The sequence below is a fragment of the Desmodus rotundus genome, chromosome 12, assembly GCF_022682495.2.
Source record: "Desmodus rotundus isolate HL8 chromosome 12, HLdesRot8A.1, whole genome shotgun sequence".
Lineage (NCBI taxonomy): Eukaryota > Metazoa > Chordata > Mammalia > Chiroptera > Phyllostomidae > Desmodus > Desmodus rotundus.
In genome coordinates, this window is record NC_071398.1 from 42,416,783 (window position 1) to 42,431,267 (window position 14,485).

General features: G+C 51.6%; 2 long non-coding RNA genes across 4 annotated transcripts; one reads left to right on the plus strand and one right to left on the minus strand.

The window, feature by feature from the left end:
* The first annotated feature begins 1,162 nt into the window (after positions 1-1,162).
* LOC139440443 (uncharacterized) lies at positions 1,163-2,727 on the plus strand. The gene is made up of 2 exons (XR_011650678.1): positions 1,163-1,988; positions 2,608-2,727. It is a non-coding gene; the product is annotated as an uncharacterized lncRNA (long non-coding RNA).
* Positions 2,344-14,474, minus strand: LOC112312894 (uncharacterized). 3 transcript variants are annotated; one of them, XR_008425738.1, is made up of 5 exons: positions 14,273-14,474; positions 5,996-6,103; positions 4,194-4,293; positions 3,184-3,302; positions 2,344-2,867 (listed from the first exon to the last, which is right to left on the minus strand). It is a non-coding gene; the product is annotated as an uncharacterized lncRNA (long non-coding RNA). The 3 variants fall into 3 exon arrangements; XR_002975639.4 differs by lacking the exon at positions 5,996-6,103; XR_008425737.1 differs by having other exon boundaries at positions 3,184-4,293.
* Positions 14,475-14,485: the final 11 nt, after the last annotated feature.

Below are 14,485 nucleotides of genomic sequence, written 5' to 3' on the forward strand. Positions count from 1 at the left end.
AGTCAGCTGCCTGGGTGGGGGTGCAGAGGTCTGGCCAGACTAAGGGGGTGTCAGTGACTGAGTTGTGTGGCTTTGCGGTGGAAGCTGTTCCTTCCACTTTCCCATGAACCTGACTGGCGCCTCCACCTCATGGGAGGTCCACCAGCCCACCCTCTGAGATACTGCCAGCCCCAGCCACCCGACTCCTGGCGGCCTCACCCACCCGAGCTCTGGGCAGAATCCAGGACAGACTGGGGTGTGTGGCTCTAGGACCGATGCCATGTTTCTGTCCCATGCCAAAGCAGTGCAGAGCCCTCCCTTCACACGGCCAAATCTTAGTCTGCTTGGGCCTGATAAATTCTGCAGGCCTCACCCTGACAACTAATTGTTCGCATTACTTGTATTTGTGGAGACACAAGTACAGCATGAGAAAGTTAGTACATGAAAAAAAGAGAAAAAGAAAACCAGAGACCGACTGCATTGGTTGCTCTCAATCAGAAGCCAAATCGAAAGGCAGTGGGAATAATGGTCTCACCCAAGCAGCAGTAAGGCTTCGAGGAACTCCGATGACAGTAGCTGCCCGATTGACATCGGGCTGAGCTCTTGGCAAGCCGCTCTGGCTCCCCGTCAACAGTGCACGGGCCACGGCAGAGCAGGTTAGTACAACTTTTCTAGAAGACAGTTTTGCTACCTATACACTCTTTTTTTTTTTTTAAGATTTTACTTATTTATTTTTAGAGAGAGGGAAAGGGAGAGAAACATCGACAAGAGGGAAAAACATCAATTGGTTGCCTTTTGAACGTACCCCGATCAGGACTGAACGTGAAACCCAGGCATGTGCCTTGGCCGGGAATCAAACCAGTGACCTTTCCCTTTGTGGGACGACACCCAGCCAAGTCACACCAATCAGGGCTATACATTCTTTTTGATTCACTTCTGTTTCCAGGCACTTGTCCTAGAGATAAATGAGCCTGTGAGCAAAGATTCACACGCGGGGTTTTCATATGTCAACATTCAACCAAAGGGACCGGCTGCCCATCTGGCTTACCCATACAGTGTAAGTGTACTCGGCTCTGCAAAAAATCATATACATTATTTTTACTGACAGAAAAGTGGTCTTGATAGAGCACCGAGTGAAGAAGGCATGTAAAAGCAGTACCTGTCATGTGAGTCTACTTTAGAAGTGTGTATTTACAGGAACGTGCGGCAGCGGCGTGCCCTGCAGGGGCACCGGTCTGACCGTCCCTTCACACCCATCTGTGTCTGTCTGTCTCAGATGCTCCTACACCCGCCCGGTGGGAGAGAGGGAGGGGGAAAGACAGGGAGTGAGAGAGGGAAGGGGGAAGTACAGGGGCTAGGGAGCCTAGCCCTGGGGCCTAGGCAGCTGGCAGGATGTGGCCTCCCCACCCCCCAAACTGGGAAAGGGGGGACTGCATCGCCTCCGCTGGAGCCTCTGGAGATGCACAGGGCCCCGTCCCCTCCTCCCCTTCCCCAAAGAAAACCCTTCTGGGAACCAAGTATGTGTCAAGCCCGGGGACCAGTGTTCCGCATGCATTGTCTTCTAAAGCTTGGGTGGTAAGGGGTGGTAGTCCCCATTTTACAGAGAAAAAAACTGAGGCTCAGGGAGGGCAAACGACTTACCCAAGGTCACACAGCTGGGATCAAACGGCTACCAGGGGTGTGGCGTATGGGAACATGGGCCCCTCCCAGGCCCCAGCTCCCCACTCCTGCCCTGGGGAGCACAGTGAAGGTCATCGGTACATGGACTGTGAGACCTTGGGAGCCTGTCCAGCAACTGGGTCCAGGGAGCAGCCGCTCCTGAGTGTGAGCCCGGAGGGCGAACAACTGCACAGAAACCGCTGGTGTTTGGGTCTCAGAGAGCCACCCGAGTGCCCTGTCCGCCCTGTTTCCTGTGCCGTCCGTGGCCCCGCAATGGGAAGTGTGGCTTGGGGGACACAGGCTGGTCAGTCCCCATGCATGCACGTCCTGGCAAACCCCCGTCTTTCACGGTCAGTCCTCTGGGTTATTTCTTGGGAATCTACAAACATACGCTGAGGTTTTCTCGGACCTCGGCTCTCGGCTCTGAGCAGAACACCAGGGCTCCATCTTCCCTGGGTGCTGGTGGGCTGGGAGGTCTCTGCAGAGGGCCAGACCGGGCTTCCAGAGGGAGAGAGAAGGAAAGGAGAAAAAGTGTGTGTCCACATATACAGTTGGCCCTTCACTGGCTTGTACTGGGAGGACCCACTTACGCACGGATTGTTTCCCATAACTACAACAAACGTATTTGTTCTCCCTTGTGATTTTGTGAACGGTTTTTCTCTAGATTACCTTATTGTAAGAAGACAGTATATAAAACAGACAAAATACGTTAACTGACTGTTTATGTTATCGGTAAAGCATCTGGTTAACAGTGGGCTGTTGGGAGTTAAGTTTGGGGGGTGGTGAAAGGTTACATGTGATTTGTGACGCCGCGTGGGGGTGGGGGGTCGGCGCCCCTCACGTCTGCGTTGTTCAAGGGCCAGCTGTGTATTACACAGCCAGTGTCGAGTCGTTTTCTCCGGGTCGTGGGGGTCTGGGTGACTTTTTGACATATAGACACACACACAGAAACTCTTTCTTTCTGTGCAGTTGCTCGTTTTTCTAGCATGGGCGGCTCCTCGGACGTCCCTCCCTTAAACTGGTCGCTGTAATTGTGGGACATCTGTGAGTATCCCTCCTCCGCCCAGAAAGCTGGCTGCACGTAGTTTTGACCTTTGGAAAAGAGACACTCTCGGAAGACAGCGCTGTGGTCTTTCTCCTACTCTCCGATGAGTTTGGCAGCGTGGGCGGGTTCTCTGTGCCAGGTTCCCTCCCAGCGTTCCAGTAAAACCGAGGGTCTGGACCTGTCCCTGGAATGTAAAGGCCACCCAAGGTAGCTCCAGCCTGGTCACCTGGTCACCCGGCAGACGAGGGCAGGCAAGAAAATCCCAAGAGCCACATGACAAAACCGAGACCGGTGAAGTTACCAGGCTTGCCCGCGGCAGCTGGAGCTGTGGTCAGGAGTGGCACTCAGGCCTCCGGCTCCTCATCCAGCCATCGCCTCCAGCCCTCAGGGCTGCATCCCAGGCAGGAGCTTGGTTCTGTGTTGTGTGTTGGCACAGAAGGAAGTACAGGTGGGAGAGGATGAGAAGCAAAGGATAGAAAAACAAATACAGCTGCACCCACCTGAATAAACAAGTCATCTGCACTCGTTGGACAGGCGGGACTTGGTAACTAAAAGGCGGACTCATCTTAGAAACGCCGTTGGTCTCAACAATCATCGCTTAGGCAATTAAAACGGAGCCCTGGAAAGAAAACACCCTTACTCCTGTCTTCGCGAAGCTGGCACAAAGCAGACGGCCTTAGGAGCAACTCTTTTTTTTTCCTTCAAATTATAAGAGGTCTATTTAGAAAGCCACAGAGGTGGAAGAAGTGAGCAATAGAAGACATGGGCTCAGGAAACAAGTTACAGAGTCGCAGATGGTTGGAGCGACGTCCCCGAAAGGTTGCGGGTTTGATCCCCGGGTCCGGCCACGTTCTAGAAGTAATCGATGTTTCTCTCTCATACCAATGTTTCTCTTTCCCCCTCCCTCTTTCTCTCAAAAAGTGATGAAAAAAGTGTCCTCAGGTGAGAATAAAATTAAAATGTTCAAAAAGGAAGGGCCTTTGGAGCTTCTGAGAAAGAGAGAGGCCAACTGAAGGCGCCTTGAGGAAAGAAGGGAAAGGAGGAACAGCTGCTGTGCGGGGAAAGAGGAAGAGCCAGGGAAAGAAGAGGCTGGGAAATGCGTGGCTGTGCTCCCTAGAGAGCTGTGCAGACCGACTCTATTTTAATCAGTTATCTGAGACTCAGACGTGCAGTCCTGATTCAGGGAAAAGCACAAGGCCTGTATGTGCAGCCAGGCCCCTTGGCCTCTACACAGTCCCCACCCATCCAGTTGGAAGAGTCTTGTTTCAAATACAAATACCTGCTGGCCTCCCTGGCCAAGGGGAGGAGCTCAGCCTGCCTCCAGGCCTGGCCCAAGTTCCCAAAGTCCCAGGGGGAGGGCAAACCTCTACGTTACCCAGAGAATGGCTTTGCCTTCCTGCCTTCCCGTGCTCAGAGCTCCCGTCTCTACCTGAACGTGCACCAGAGCCTCCCGTTTCCCCTCAGAACAGTGAGGGCCACGTCTCTGCACTATTTCAATTCCCAACATTACCGGGCACTTTCAGTTCCTGTAGACAAAGTCCCGCTGCTGGGTGAAGAAGAACATTGCTTGTAGTAACCTTAGCAGCAGCTGACATGCTTCTAGAGGTCACCTGGATGGAATCAGTCAAATGAAAAAAGCCAAAACCAGGTTAAGTAATTATTCCTGGCATGAAACCCTATTACCAGACAGGGGCCTGGCCCTGAGCCAGTCTGCCCAGGGCCAGCTAGTGCGTGGCTTCTTGGCTGGGTTCTTGGCTTCATGCAGCAAACCTTTCACAACATGAGTCCAGGTGACTATGAGGATGCATTTATTTATTTATTTTTTAAGATTTCATTCATTCATTATTTATTTAGAGGGGAAGGGAAGGAGAAAGAGAGGGAGAGAAACATCAATGTGTGGTTGCCTCTGGAGAGCCCCAAGTTGGGGACCTGGCCCCCAACCCAGGCATGTGCCCTGACTGGGAGTTGAACCAGCAACCCTTTAGTTTGCAGGCCCACGCTCAATCCACCGAGCCACACCAGCCAGGGCAGGATGCGTTTATTGAAGCTGGGGAGAGTGAAACCAGGAAGGGCTTAGCATAAAAGAAGCAAAAGGAGAGCCTGGGCTGGGCTGCCTTAGCTCACTGGGAAGTCAGAGAAGAGGGGGCCTGGGGGACAGGATCGGGGGATCAGCCTGGGACGAGCTGCTGCTGCCCATTGCTCCCCTGGTTGCAAGTCTCGGGGTCCCTTAGAGTTTAAGAGACACGTGCCTCTGGGGGAAGAAGTGAGGGAAGAAGAGGGGAAAGGAATGGCGAGGGCTGCTCCCCAGAGGCAGAGTGCACGCACGTGGCCCTTCATCTTGAGGCTTTTATCTCCCTCTTGCAACGGAGAACCCTAGGGGAGGCCTCCAGGCAGGGTTTCAGCAGAGTATTCGTCAGTTTTCCTGGCGAGCCCTTTCAGAGTCAGGGGGTCCTTAGTCATTGCAGCTGCTCCTGGTGCTGCCCACCTGGTTTTGCTGCTTTTCTTGGCCTGGAGCTGAAATACAACTGAGGCCTGGATGTTACCTCCAGGGAGGGGAGTTTCTGCATCTCACTGTAAATTGCTCGGCCAGTTTGTTTAGCTATCTGCCTCAGTTTCCCTACTCCACTAGTCCTGGCTTACTGGCCTATCTCAGTTGGATGTTGCCATAAACACCCTTTTCAAGAGCACGTGGTAAGAATCTGTGTGACAGGACTGATGGAAAAACCTGAGACAAATGGATGCATCCCGGTAGAGGGGGAAGGGGGTGGCTCGGCTGACTTGCGCCGATAGCACTCACACGGGGTCGGCAGCGCCTGTAACAAGGACACGGATTCTACAAAGGTGAGAGGGATGAGTGGGAACAAATCTAATCAGCATTTTAAACTGCGTTACATGAAACAGCGTGTGGCCATTGAACTAAATTCGTGTCACTCTAAATGGACACGTGACCTGAGGAGCCTACCCCTGCCGGCTGGGACAGAAGAGCTGTTTTAGATCTTTCCCTGGGAAGATGTGAGACCTGGGGCTGCTTTGTGTATATTAGCCAGGTGTATATTGTTCTGTGACTCAGACATCAGGAGACCACCTTCCAGGCCGGAAATGGCATTAGAGATTAAAAAAGTCTAAAGTCTCAACTGATACTCAGTCTTCAAAGAGTTATTGTGCTTATTACCCTCCACCGGCAGGGCCAGGTACAGTGTTGAGATAACAGTCGGGTGAGACCAAGGCCTTGCCCTGGCCGGGTGGAGTTGATTGGAGCCTCGTCCCAAACACCCAAAGGTCGCAGGTTTGATCCCTGGGTGGGGCACATACCTGGGTTACAGGCTCGATCCCAATCGGAGCTCCTATGGGAGACAACCAATCAATGTTTCTCTCTGTCTCTCTCTCTGTCTGTCTCTCCTTCCCTTCCTCTCTCTCTCTCTTAAAAAAAAAAAAAAAAAAAAAGCCATAATAAACATATCCTTGGGTGAGGATTAAAAAAAAAAAAAAAAAAAGACCAGCACCCTTTAGGTGCTCCCTGGCTACAGAGGTGCCCTGACTCACGCCCAATGCCCATTTCCCTGCCCCCACCTCTGCCCTGTCTCTTTTCTCACACATTGGCCAAAGTGATTTTCAGAACACGCCTGAGCAAAATTTACCACTCCCAACAAAGCGCTTAGCACAGTGGAATCCCCCCGTGTGATTTACATGGATTTCCTGCACCCAGAACAAAAAGAGAAAGAGACACTGAAACACTGTGCCCGGTCCCCTGCTTCGAACTTGGTGAGGGCAGGACTCAGAAGGGGACGGGACCCAGTAGTGTACATGCTGTCACCCGGGGCGGGGGGTGGACATGTTGGTGCCTCTGAGCTCACAGGCCACTCAAGGACTTTACAGAGCAGGACCAACTGACTTTAGAACCCAACCAATGAAGGTTCATTTGGGAATTCAACTCTGTTTTCAAAACTGTATTTCCTGTACTTGGAGTAACAATAGACTATGGTCCGTACACCTCGAGACTTCACCCACATCTGCCTTCACGGGGCTTCCACAGGTGGGGTGGGGTGGGCTGTGACACCCGGCAAAAGGTCAAGTACACAGTGCATCGACTGGTACGGCTCCGTTGGGCATCCTCCCAACAAAGCAAAGGGTCGCTGGTTTGATTCCCGGCCAGGGCACACGCCTGGGTTGCAGGTTTGGTTCCGGTTTTGGTGCAGGAGAGCCAACCGATCCATGTTTCTCTCCCTGTCTGTCTCTCTCCCTTCCCCCTTCTCTAAAAATATTATAAATAAATAAAACCTTTTAAAAATACATACACCCGTATACACACATACACAGTGTGTCAGACAGTGATGCTGCCGTGGAGGAACGAACAGCAGGAAGAGGGGAGCTACAGGCTCCTGCTTGAGGTTGGAAGGGTTTGTCTGAGCAGGGAATGTGCGGGCAAAGGTGGGCCGGAGGTGAGGGGCCAGCCGTGTGCACAGCTGTGGAAAGGTCCAGGCAAAGAGGGGCTGAGTGCACAGGCGGGAGTGTGCCCACCCAGCCCGGGAGCTGGGCGCAGTGGGGGCCAGGCAAGTGTGAGGAGCTGAGGGCAGAGGAGAGGCTTAGTGGGCGGCCCGGGGAGACGGGCGAGCACCTTTACTCCGAGTGACAGGAGAGCTGAGAAGTCGCTCTCCCATGGCTCTCCACACCCTGCACTATGCCGTCCTAGTCATGTTCCCCAAATAGCACCTCTGTGCGCTATAAATGCTCATTGTTAACCATCCGGTACCCACCAGTGTAAAAGTATGTGTCTCTCCATTTTAGTTTATGGCCAATCAGAGATTTCCCCACTTTGCTCCCCCCACCCTCACCCCCCACCTTAATTTACCATCAGTGGATTTCCTGGAACCTTCCCTGTGTCTCCTCTTCCTGATGGGGGATTCAAATGTAGGGAAATTTTTAGGTTAAGTAATAGCAAATAAGCTTGGTAAGCAATGCATGTAAAAACTATTGTTCCAGGAACTGAAGGTGTGACCCGCCCTGACTCCCAGGAGACCAGAAGCAGTTCCACCTTTGCGCCTTGGGAGGGACTGCTAGACATCAGGATGGAATCTGAGCCATTGTGCCCCAGGGTGAGATGCTCACTGCCCAGGACAGAGATAAAGGACACTGCAGCTTTTATCTGATTGACTTTTTCCCTGACTTCCAAACCCCTTACCTACACATTTCTATTCCTTATCAGTAGGGTCAGTTCAAAATGGACTTTAAGATGGTCCATTAGGGTACAAACCCGCCGTCTTCTCAGATCACCGGCCACCTGAATAAAGCGCCTATAAGCATTCAGTCCCCGTCTCTGCTGATTGGGTCTGGTAGGTGACAGGTGGCAAGAACGCCGGCTTTTCCGGTTTCTCTTTGATTCTAACGTTTCTAACGTTGATTCTCCAAAGCCTTTCTCTCAATCCGTTGAGATTGTGCTTCCTGGCAACCGTCAGTTTGGCCGAAGTAAAAATTCTCTATCGTTTGGACGTTTCTTTAATCAACATGAATAATATCCCACTGGATGTATCTATGTATACACAACAGAACCGGACCCACAGATGCTGTGGATTTAAGAAAGATTCACACCTGTAAGAATTTTTATGAGTTTATTTGAGCCCGACCAACAACAACTGGCTGGAAACAAAATCTCAGTGGATCGAGGGAATGCACGGGCGGATGGCAGCTTTGCACCTTATTTTACTCACTCCGGTCCAAGAAGGAGGCCTCCGGGGGTTACATGAAATCCATTGGTGGTAGATTAGGGAGGAGGGAGAAAGCAAAGAGGAGGGTAATCTCTGAGACTGTAAAAAAAGAGCAAAATGAAGAGGCAAATCCTTCCTTGACATGGGTGAGTACAGGATGGTAACGGTTAGCAATATCAGTGAGGGTTTCTGCGGTGTCCTGCTCCACCGCAGTAACTTTGCCCTGCGGGGTCCGGAAAAAGGAACCTGTAACATTCCCAATGTAAGTCACTGGAGATGCCAAAAGACAATTCAGGTAAAGAGGGACCTTCTTTAGGGAAGATACCGCCCTAGGACGGACAACCCACCATGACTCACTTTCAGTCACCAAGTTTTCATTTCAGACCATCCTGCATGGTTACTTTCGGTTTCTGAGTCCCACCACGCGGGCCTCCCCTGGGCTCGTCCCTCAGGTTTAGTACCTGGCCCGTTTTCCATCCACAGCACAAGGACAAACTGCTGATTGCCAGAGGGGAGGGGTGGAGGGATGGGTGGAAAAGGTGAAGGTGAAGAAGAGGTACGAATTTCCAGTTATAAAACAAATAAGCCACAGGCTGCAATGTCCAGCACGGGGAATGTCAATAATAACATAATAACTTCATACACTGACAGGTGATACTAGACTTGGCCTCGTGATCACCTTGTGAGGTATGGATATGTCAAGCACTACGTTGTACACCTGAAACTAATATACTTTAACGAAAACATTTTTTTAAAAAGTCAATTCTTTGTTAAAAAAGAAAAAAAAGGAATTTGCACTCCGTCCTGCCGACAACGGAGACTTGCCGAAGGGCGTGGCTTCCATTAGTCATCACAATAGTAGATGTCAGCGACAATTTCACTTCCTTTTCTGGGCTTTGGGAAGACTGGAGGGGAACAACCGCTGGGAGCCTGGCTGTTCTCCAACGGGACAGGAATGGACGTGTGGGCGGGGGCTGGTGGGACATGAGGAAGTGGAAGCGGCCACTCTGGTACCCAGCCTTCTCTACCAGACAGGCAGGTAGCTGTTGTTTGCGCGTGGGATTTCCCCCAGTTTTCTCCTGCGTAGCTCAGAGTAGAGAGGAGGAAAGTTCTGCCCCAACCCGACATCGCACTCTCTCTCCACCACCCCGGCAGCACCCAGGGGCCGGGGACGGGGATCCTCACTGTTCCTCAGGAGAGGAACACGAGACTGAGCTGCACTCAGGTCCTCACCCTGCACGAAATTCTCTACAGCTCCCTACTGCCCGTGGCGGTAGTTCCCAATCAGGGGTGCCCAGCAGGGTCACGCAGGGGCTGTCACAGCCTCGGGACACCCATCGTAGTTGCTGCCATTTGCTGAGCAGCTGTATACATAAAAAGCTTTTTAACCACATCACTCATTGTCACGTCACTTATTGCCAAACAACCACAGGTTTTTCTGATCCCCTATTTTACAAATGAGAAAAAGAAGGAGAGAGACTTGACTCAAGTGGCTCAGGGTCCCCGGCTATTAATTGGTGAAACTGGAGCTTGAACCAAGGAAGTCACGCTCTGAAGCCCCCGCCCCTAACTCCACGGTTCCCAACCTCCTTCTCTCTCCTCCCCCTCCTCTCTCTCTCTCCCCTCCCCATTTCTCTTTCCTCCCTCTTTTCTTCCCACTCCACTCCCTGCCTCTCTTTCTTTCTCTTTCTCCCCGCCCCCCACCCCCTAGATTCCTACATCAGAGCCTTTGGGGCAAAGCTTCACATCTGAAATTGTAAAAGCTTCAGTTCACTACCGTGAGTGTCCCTAAGTAGGATACTGCCTGGCTCCTACCTGGCCGGCAAGAGCGCTGGATAACACTTGGCCATAGCCTCCAAAACCACAAACGTGCAAGGCCTTGGACCCAGCTTCAAGGAACGTGTAGAACTGATGCTGTCACATGTGGGGGACATGACAGGGACACGGTCACTCAGGGCAGCACGCTCTGTAAGGGCAGAGGTTGGAAACACCTTAAGGGCCCGTCCACTAGGGACGGGTAAAAATGTATGGCGTGTTCGTGCAGTGGAATGGTACACAGCTGTGAGTGAGTGAGTGAATGAATGAATGAGGCAACTTGCTACATCCTTTTGTGGAAAGATCAGGAAGCAAAGTGAAAAGCAGGAAGAGACAGAACAATGCCACTGTTTGTTTTTCTAAATTGGGGTGCAAGTGTGAGGAAGTTGCATCCAGAAGTTGGAAAACCATGGCCGGACTCCAAGGAATTTTAACAGGTCCATTGGAGATAGTCATTCGCTTATTTATTCTTTCAGTAGATTTGTCAGCCCCTGAGTGAAGACAAATGTCTAGAACCGGCCCCGACCCGTGAACAATTTAGAGTTGTGCCTGGGAGACACAGAGAAAAAAGCAGATGTGTCCCCAACCAAACTTGCTCTTCCTTCCAAACGTGCTACTGCCCTCGCCGCCCCCAGGTCAGTCAAAGGGACCGCCTTCTTCCCTTGCAACTCCACACCCCACACCCAGGCTGTGAGCAACGCCCTGGGTCTCCACCGTCAAAGTACAGTGGAATCCAGCCACTTCTCACCTCCCCTGCCACCACCCTGAAATGAGCCTCCTTCCAACTGACGTCAACCCTCCCCCTCCCCACCTCCAGCCTGCGCCCCACAGAGGGATCCTGTTAAAACACAAGTCCAGCCACATCCTCAGCACGAAACTCTCTCAGCTCGCGCCATCACTACGAAATGTCAACATCTCTCCACGTCCCACTAGGCCCAGGAATGTCTGGCCCCTTCAAACCTCTTTCAACTATTCCTTTTACTCTCCATCACCCTTTCCATTCTAGCCACATGGGCCCCTTTGCTGGTCCTCAGTCATCAAACAGGCTTCTGCCTCTGGGCCTTTGCACTTGCTCTTTCCTGTGCCTGAAATACCCCAGTCATTTGAGGAGCTGCCTTCATGTGGGCCTGTGCTTAAACGCACCACCTCAGACGTGATTTTCCTATCTGCCAGCTTTCATTAGATTTTGCTGTAATAACAAATCACCCCAAATCTTGCTTCATCAATTTCTCACTCACATCACACGTTGACCCCAGGTCAGCTGTAGCTGTTCACACACTGTCTTACCCTGGGATCCTGGCGGAAGGAGAAGCCACACCTGGGACAGGGTGAGCGGAGAGAAAAAATCAGGCCACAGCTTTCAAACATCTGCTCAGGGCCCTGGCCACGTGGCTCATTTGGTTGGAGCGTCATCCTGATGTGCCACTGTTGCAGGTTCAATCCCTGATCAGGGCATATACAAGAATGAACATTCTTGTATATGTATTATTCTTGTATATGTATTATGTATTCGACCACTGAATACATAAATAAGTAGAACGACGAGATGTCTCTTTCTCCTTCCCTAAAATCAATACATTTTTTTAAAGTAAAAAAAAAAATAATAAAACATCTGCTCAGAACCAGGTTGCATTTCCCCTCTAAATACAAATCAAAGGCGACACCCAGTTCAAAGGCTCCCACCTGCTACAGGAAACACTAACGCTGGGAGCTGGGAGTTTTTCATTTCTGCCTTGGGGAGGGGACCCTGGAGGGAGGGGATTCAAAGTGTTGGGCAGCCGCAAAGGAGGCATTATGAAGAAATTCTTCCTCGTCTCCTTACCCTGTCTTTTTTAAAAAGAGTTTACTTATTTGTTGTTGAAGATGGAGGAAAGGAGGGAGAAAAATAGGGAGAGAAACATCAATGTGTGAGAGGAACATCAATCGGTTGCCTCTCACACGCCCACCAACCAGGAACCCAGCCCACAACCCAGGCATGTGCCCTAACCGGGAATCGAACCGGCAACCTTTTGCTTTATGGAATGACGCTCAACCTACTGAGCCACGCCAATCAGGGATCCTTGCCCTATCTTATTTTTATTCATGGCTTTTACCATCCCCTGGTATAGGACCTGTCTACTTCTTTCTCTCTTTCTCTCCCCAACTCCCATCCAGCAGGGCACCTCCAGGGGAGCAGGACCTTACTGCTGTTCTTTAGCATTGAGTGCGTAGTAGGGACTCAATAAGCATACACTGATTGAATGAATCCAAAGAGAAAAGGGTGGAGAAAAGGGCCCCGGGTCCCTGTGAGGGATCCCAAGGAGCTGTGGGAACCAGAGGAGTGGGATTTCAGTAAGACCCCATGGCTGAGGGGTCGGCAGGGGCCAGGGGCGTGGCTGTCGGGGCAACCAAACAGCTCCTTGGCTCAACCCACCTGTTCCAACTGGCACCGGTCTCCCTTCCTCACATCCTCACCCAATTTCTTTTGGTTTTTTTAAAAGATTTTATTTATTTATTTTTAGACCAAGGGGTGGGGGAGCAAGGGAGAGAGAGAAACACTGATTGATATGTGAGAGAAACATTGATCATTTGGTTGCCTCTCGCAGGTCCCCAACCTGGGACCTGGTCCACAACCCAGGCATGTGCCCTGACTGGGAATCGAACCAGCAACCCTGAGGTTCACAGGCCAGCACTCAATCCACTGAGCTATACCAGCCAGGGTACATCCTCATCCAATTTCACCTAGACCTGACACATGTTATTGAATGCAGCAATTTTTAAAAATTTTTTTTTATTTACTTTTTAGAGAGGGGGGAGGGAGAAAGAGAGGGAGAGAAACATCAATGTGTGGTTGCCTCTCACGCATCCCCCACTGGGGACCTGGCCCACAACCCAGGCATGTGCCCTGACTGGGAATCGAACCAGTGACCCTTTGATTCACAGGCCGGCACTCAATTCACTGAGCCACACCAGCCAGGGTGAATGCAGCACTTTTGACGTCATGGATCCTTTGGCCTTCCCAAGTATTTATTGACCGAACTTAACTTTTTTTTTGCCCAAGAATACCAGCCACTGAAGGCCCTCCCCCTTCCACTGACACTCACCACATCCTAGCCCCATCCCTGAGACCCTTCCTCTCCTTGACCCCGCTCCGATTCCATCCCTGAACTTGACCCCATTCCCGGTCCCCAGCCCTGCCTTGATCCCACTTTCGAGTTTCAGTGGCTGGCAGCCGGTATCATTGCCATTATGTGGAACTGTTCAGGGTCAAGGCTCTGAGGGTTTGTTTCCAGAGAGACGCTCTGTTCCCGTTGCCAAGGAGTCAATAGATGCCCAGGGGGGAAGATGCAGAATATGGGGTGAGTTAGGCCCTCTATCTGGAGCCCAGACGTCAGCAGGGGCAGGGGACAGACCATCCAGAGCTCTGAGAGAAGCTGCTGGAGCTCGTGGCTGGGGACTAGGAGAGCCTTCTGGGAGCTAACCTGTGCACCGTCTGTTTCCCTCCCGGAGACAGTGGGCTCCATAAAGGCGGGAATTGGGGCTGTATTTATTTCTGGCACATCCCTGTGCTTGGAATACCATCTAGCTCAATAAACATATTTGTGTTTAGTGTTTTAGTGGGTTTTTTTAATTGTGGTAAAATACACATATTGTAAAATGTAACATCTTAACCATTTCAAGCATGCAGTTCCCTGGTATTAAGCACATTCACACATCCCCAGAGCTCTTTTCATCTTCAAAACAGAAACTGTATATCCATTAAACGAGTACTCCCCATTCCCCCGTCTCCCCAGCTCCTGGCAACCACCTGGATAAAGGTGCGTTGAACTCACACCAAGATTAGTATTTGATGATAACTGCAAAGCGACGGTGATACTTGTTATTGTTCGAGCGGCCAGGAATCAGGCTAAGCAGTTGTTTAGGTCTTTCAACACCCCTGTGAGGAAACTGAAGCCCCAAGAGGAGAAGCAACTTGCCCTTGCCTGGCTCTCAAGGCCGGGGGCGCATGGGGTGGGGGAGGAGGTTAAACCGGTTGGTTAAGAGCTCAGGCTCTGTCCCAACTGTAGGTTTGAATCTCAGCTCTGTCACTTACCAGCAACGAGCTGCAGAAAGTCCCTGACTCTCCCTGTCGCCTGCGCCATCACCCTGTCGAGCGGGGATCCGCATATCTGGAGCTCCCGGCGCCCAGGACCCACCAGCTCCCGGAAACTGCTCCTCCTCCCCGCACTGCCCCGCCTCTCCCCTTCCCGCGCAGGCTCCCGGAGGGCGGGGGGGCTGGCCCGACCGGCAAGGGGGAGAGGGCGGG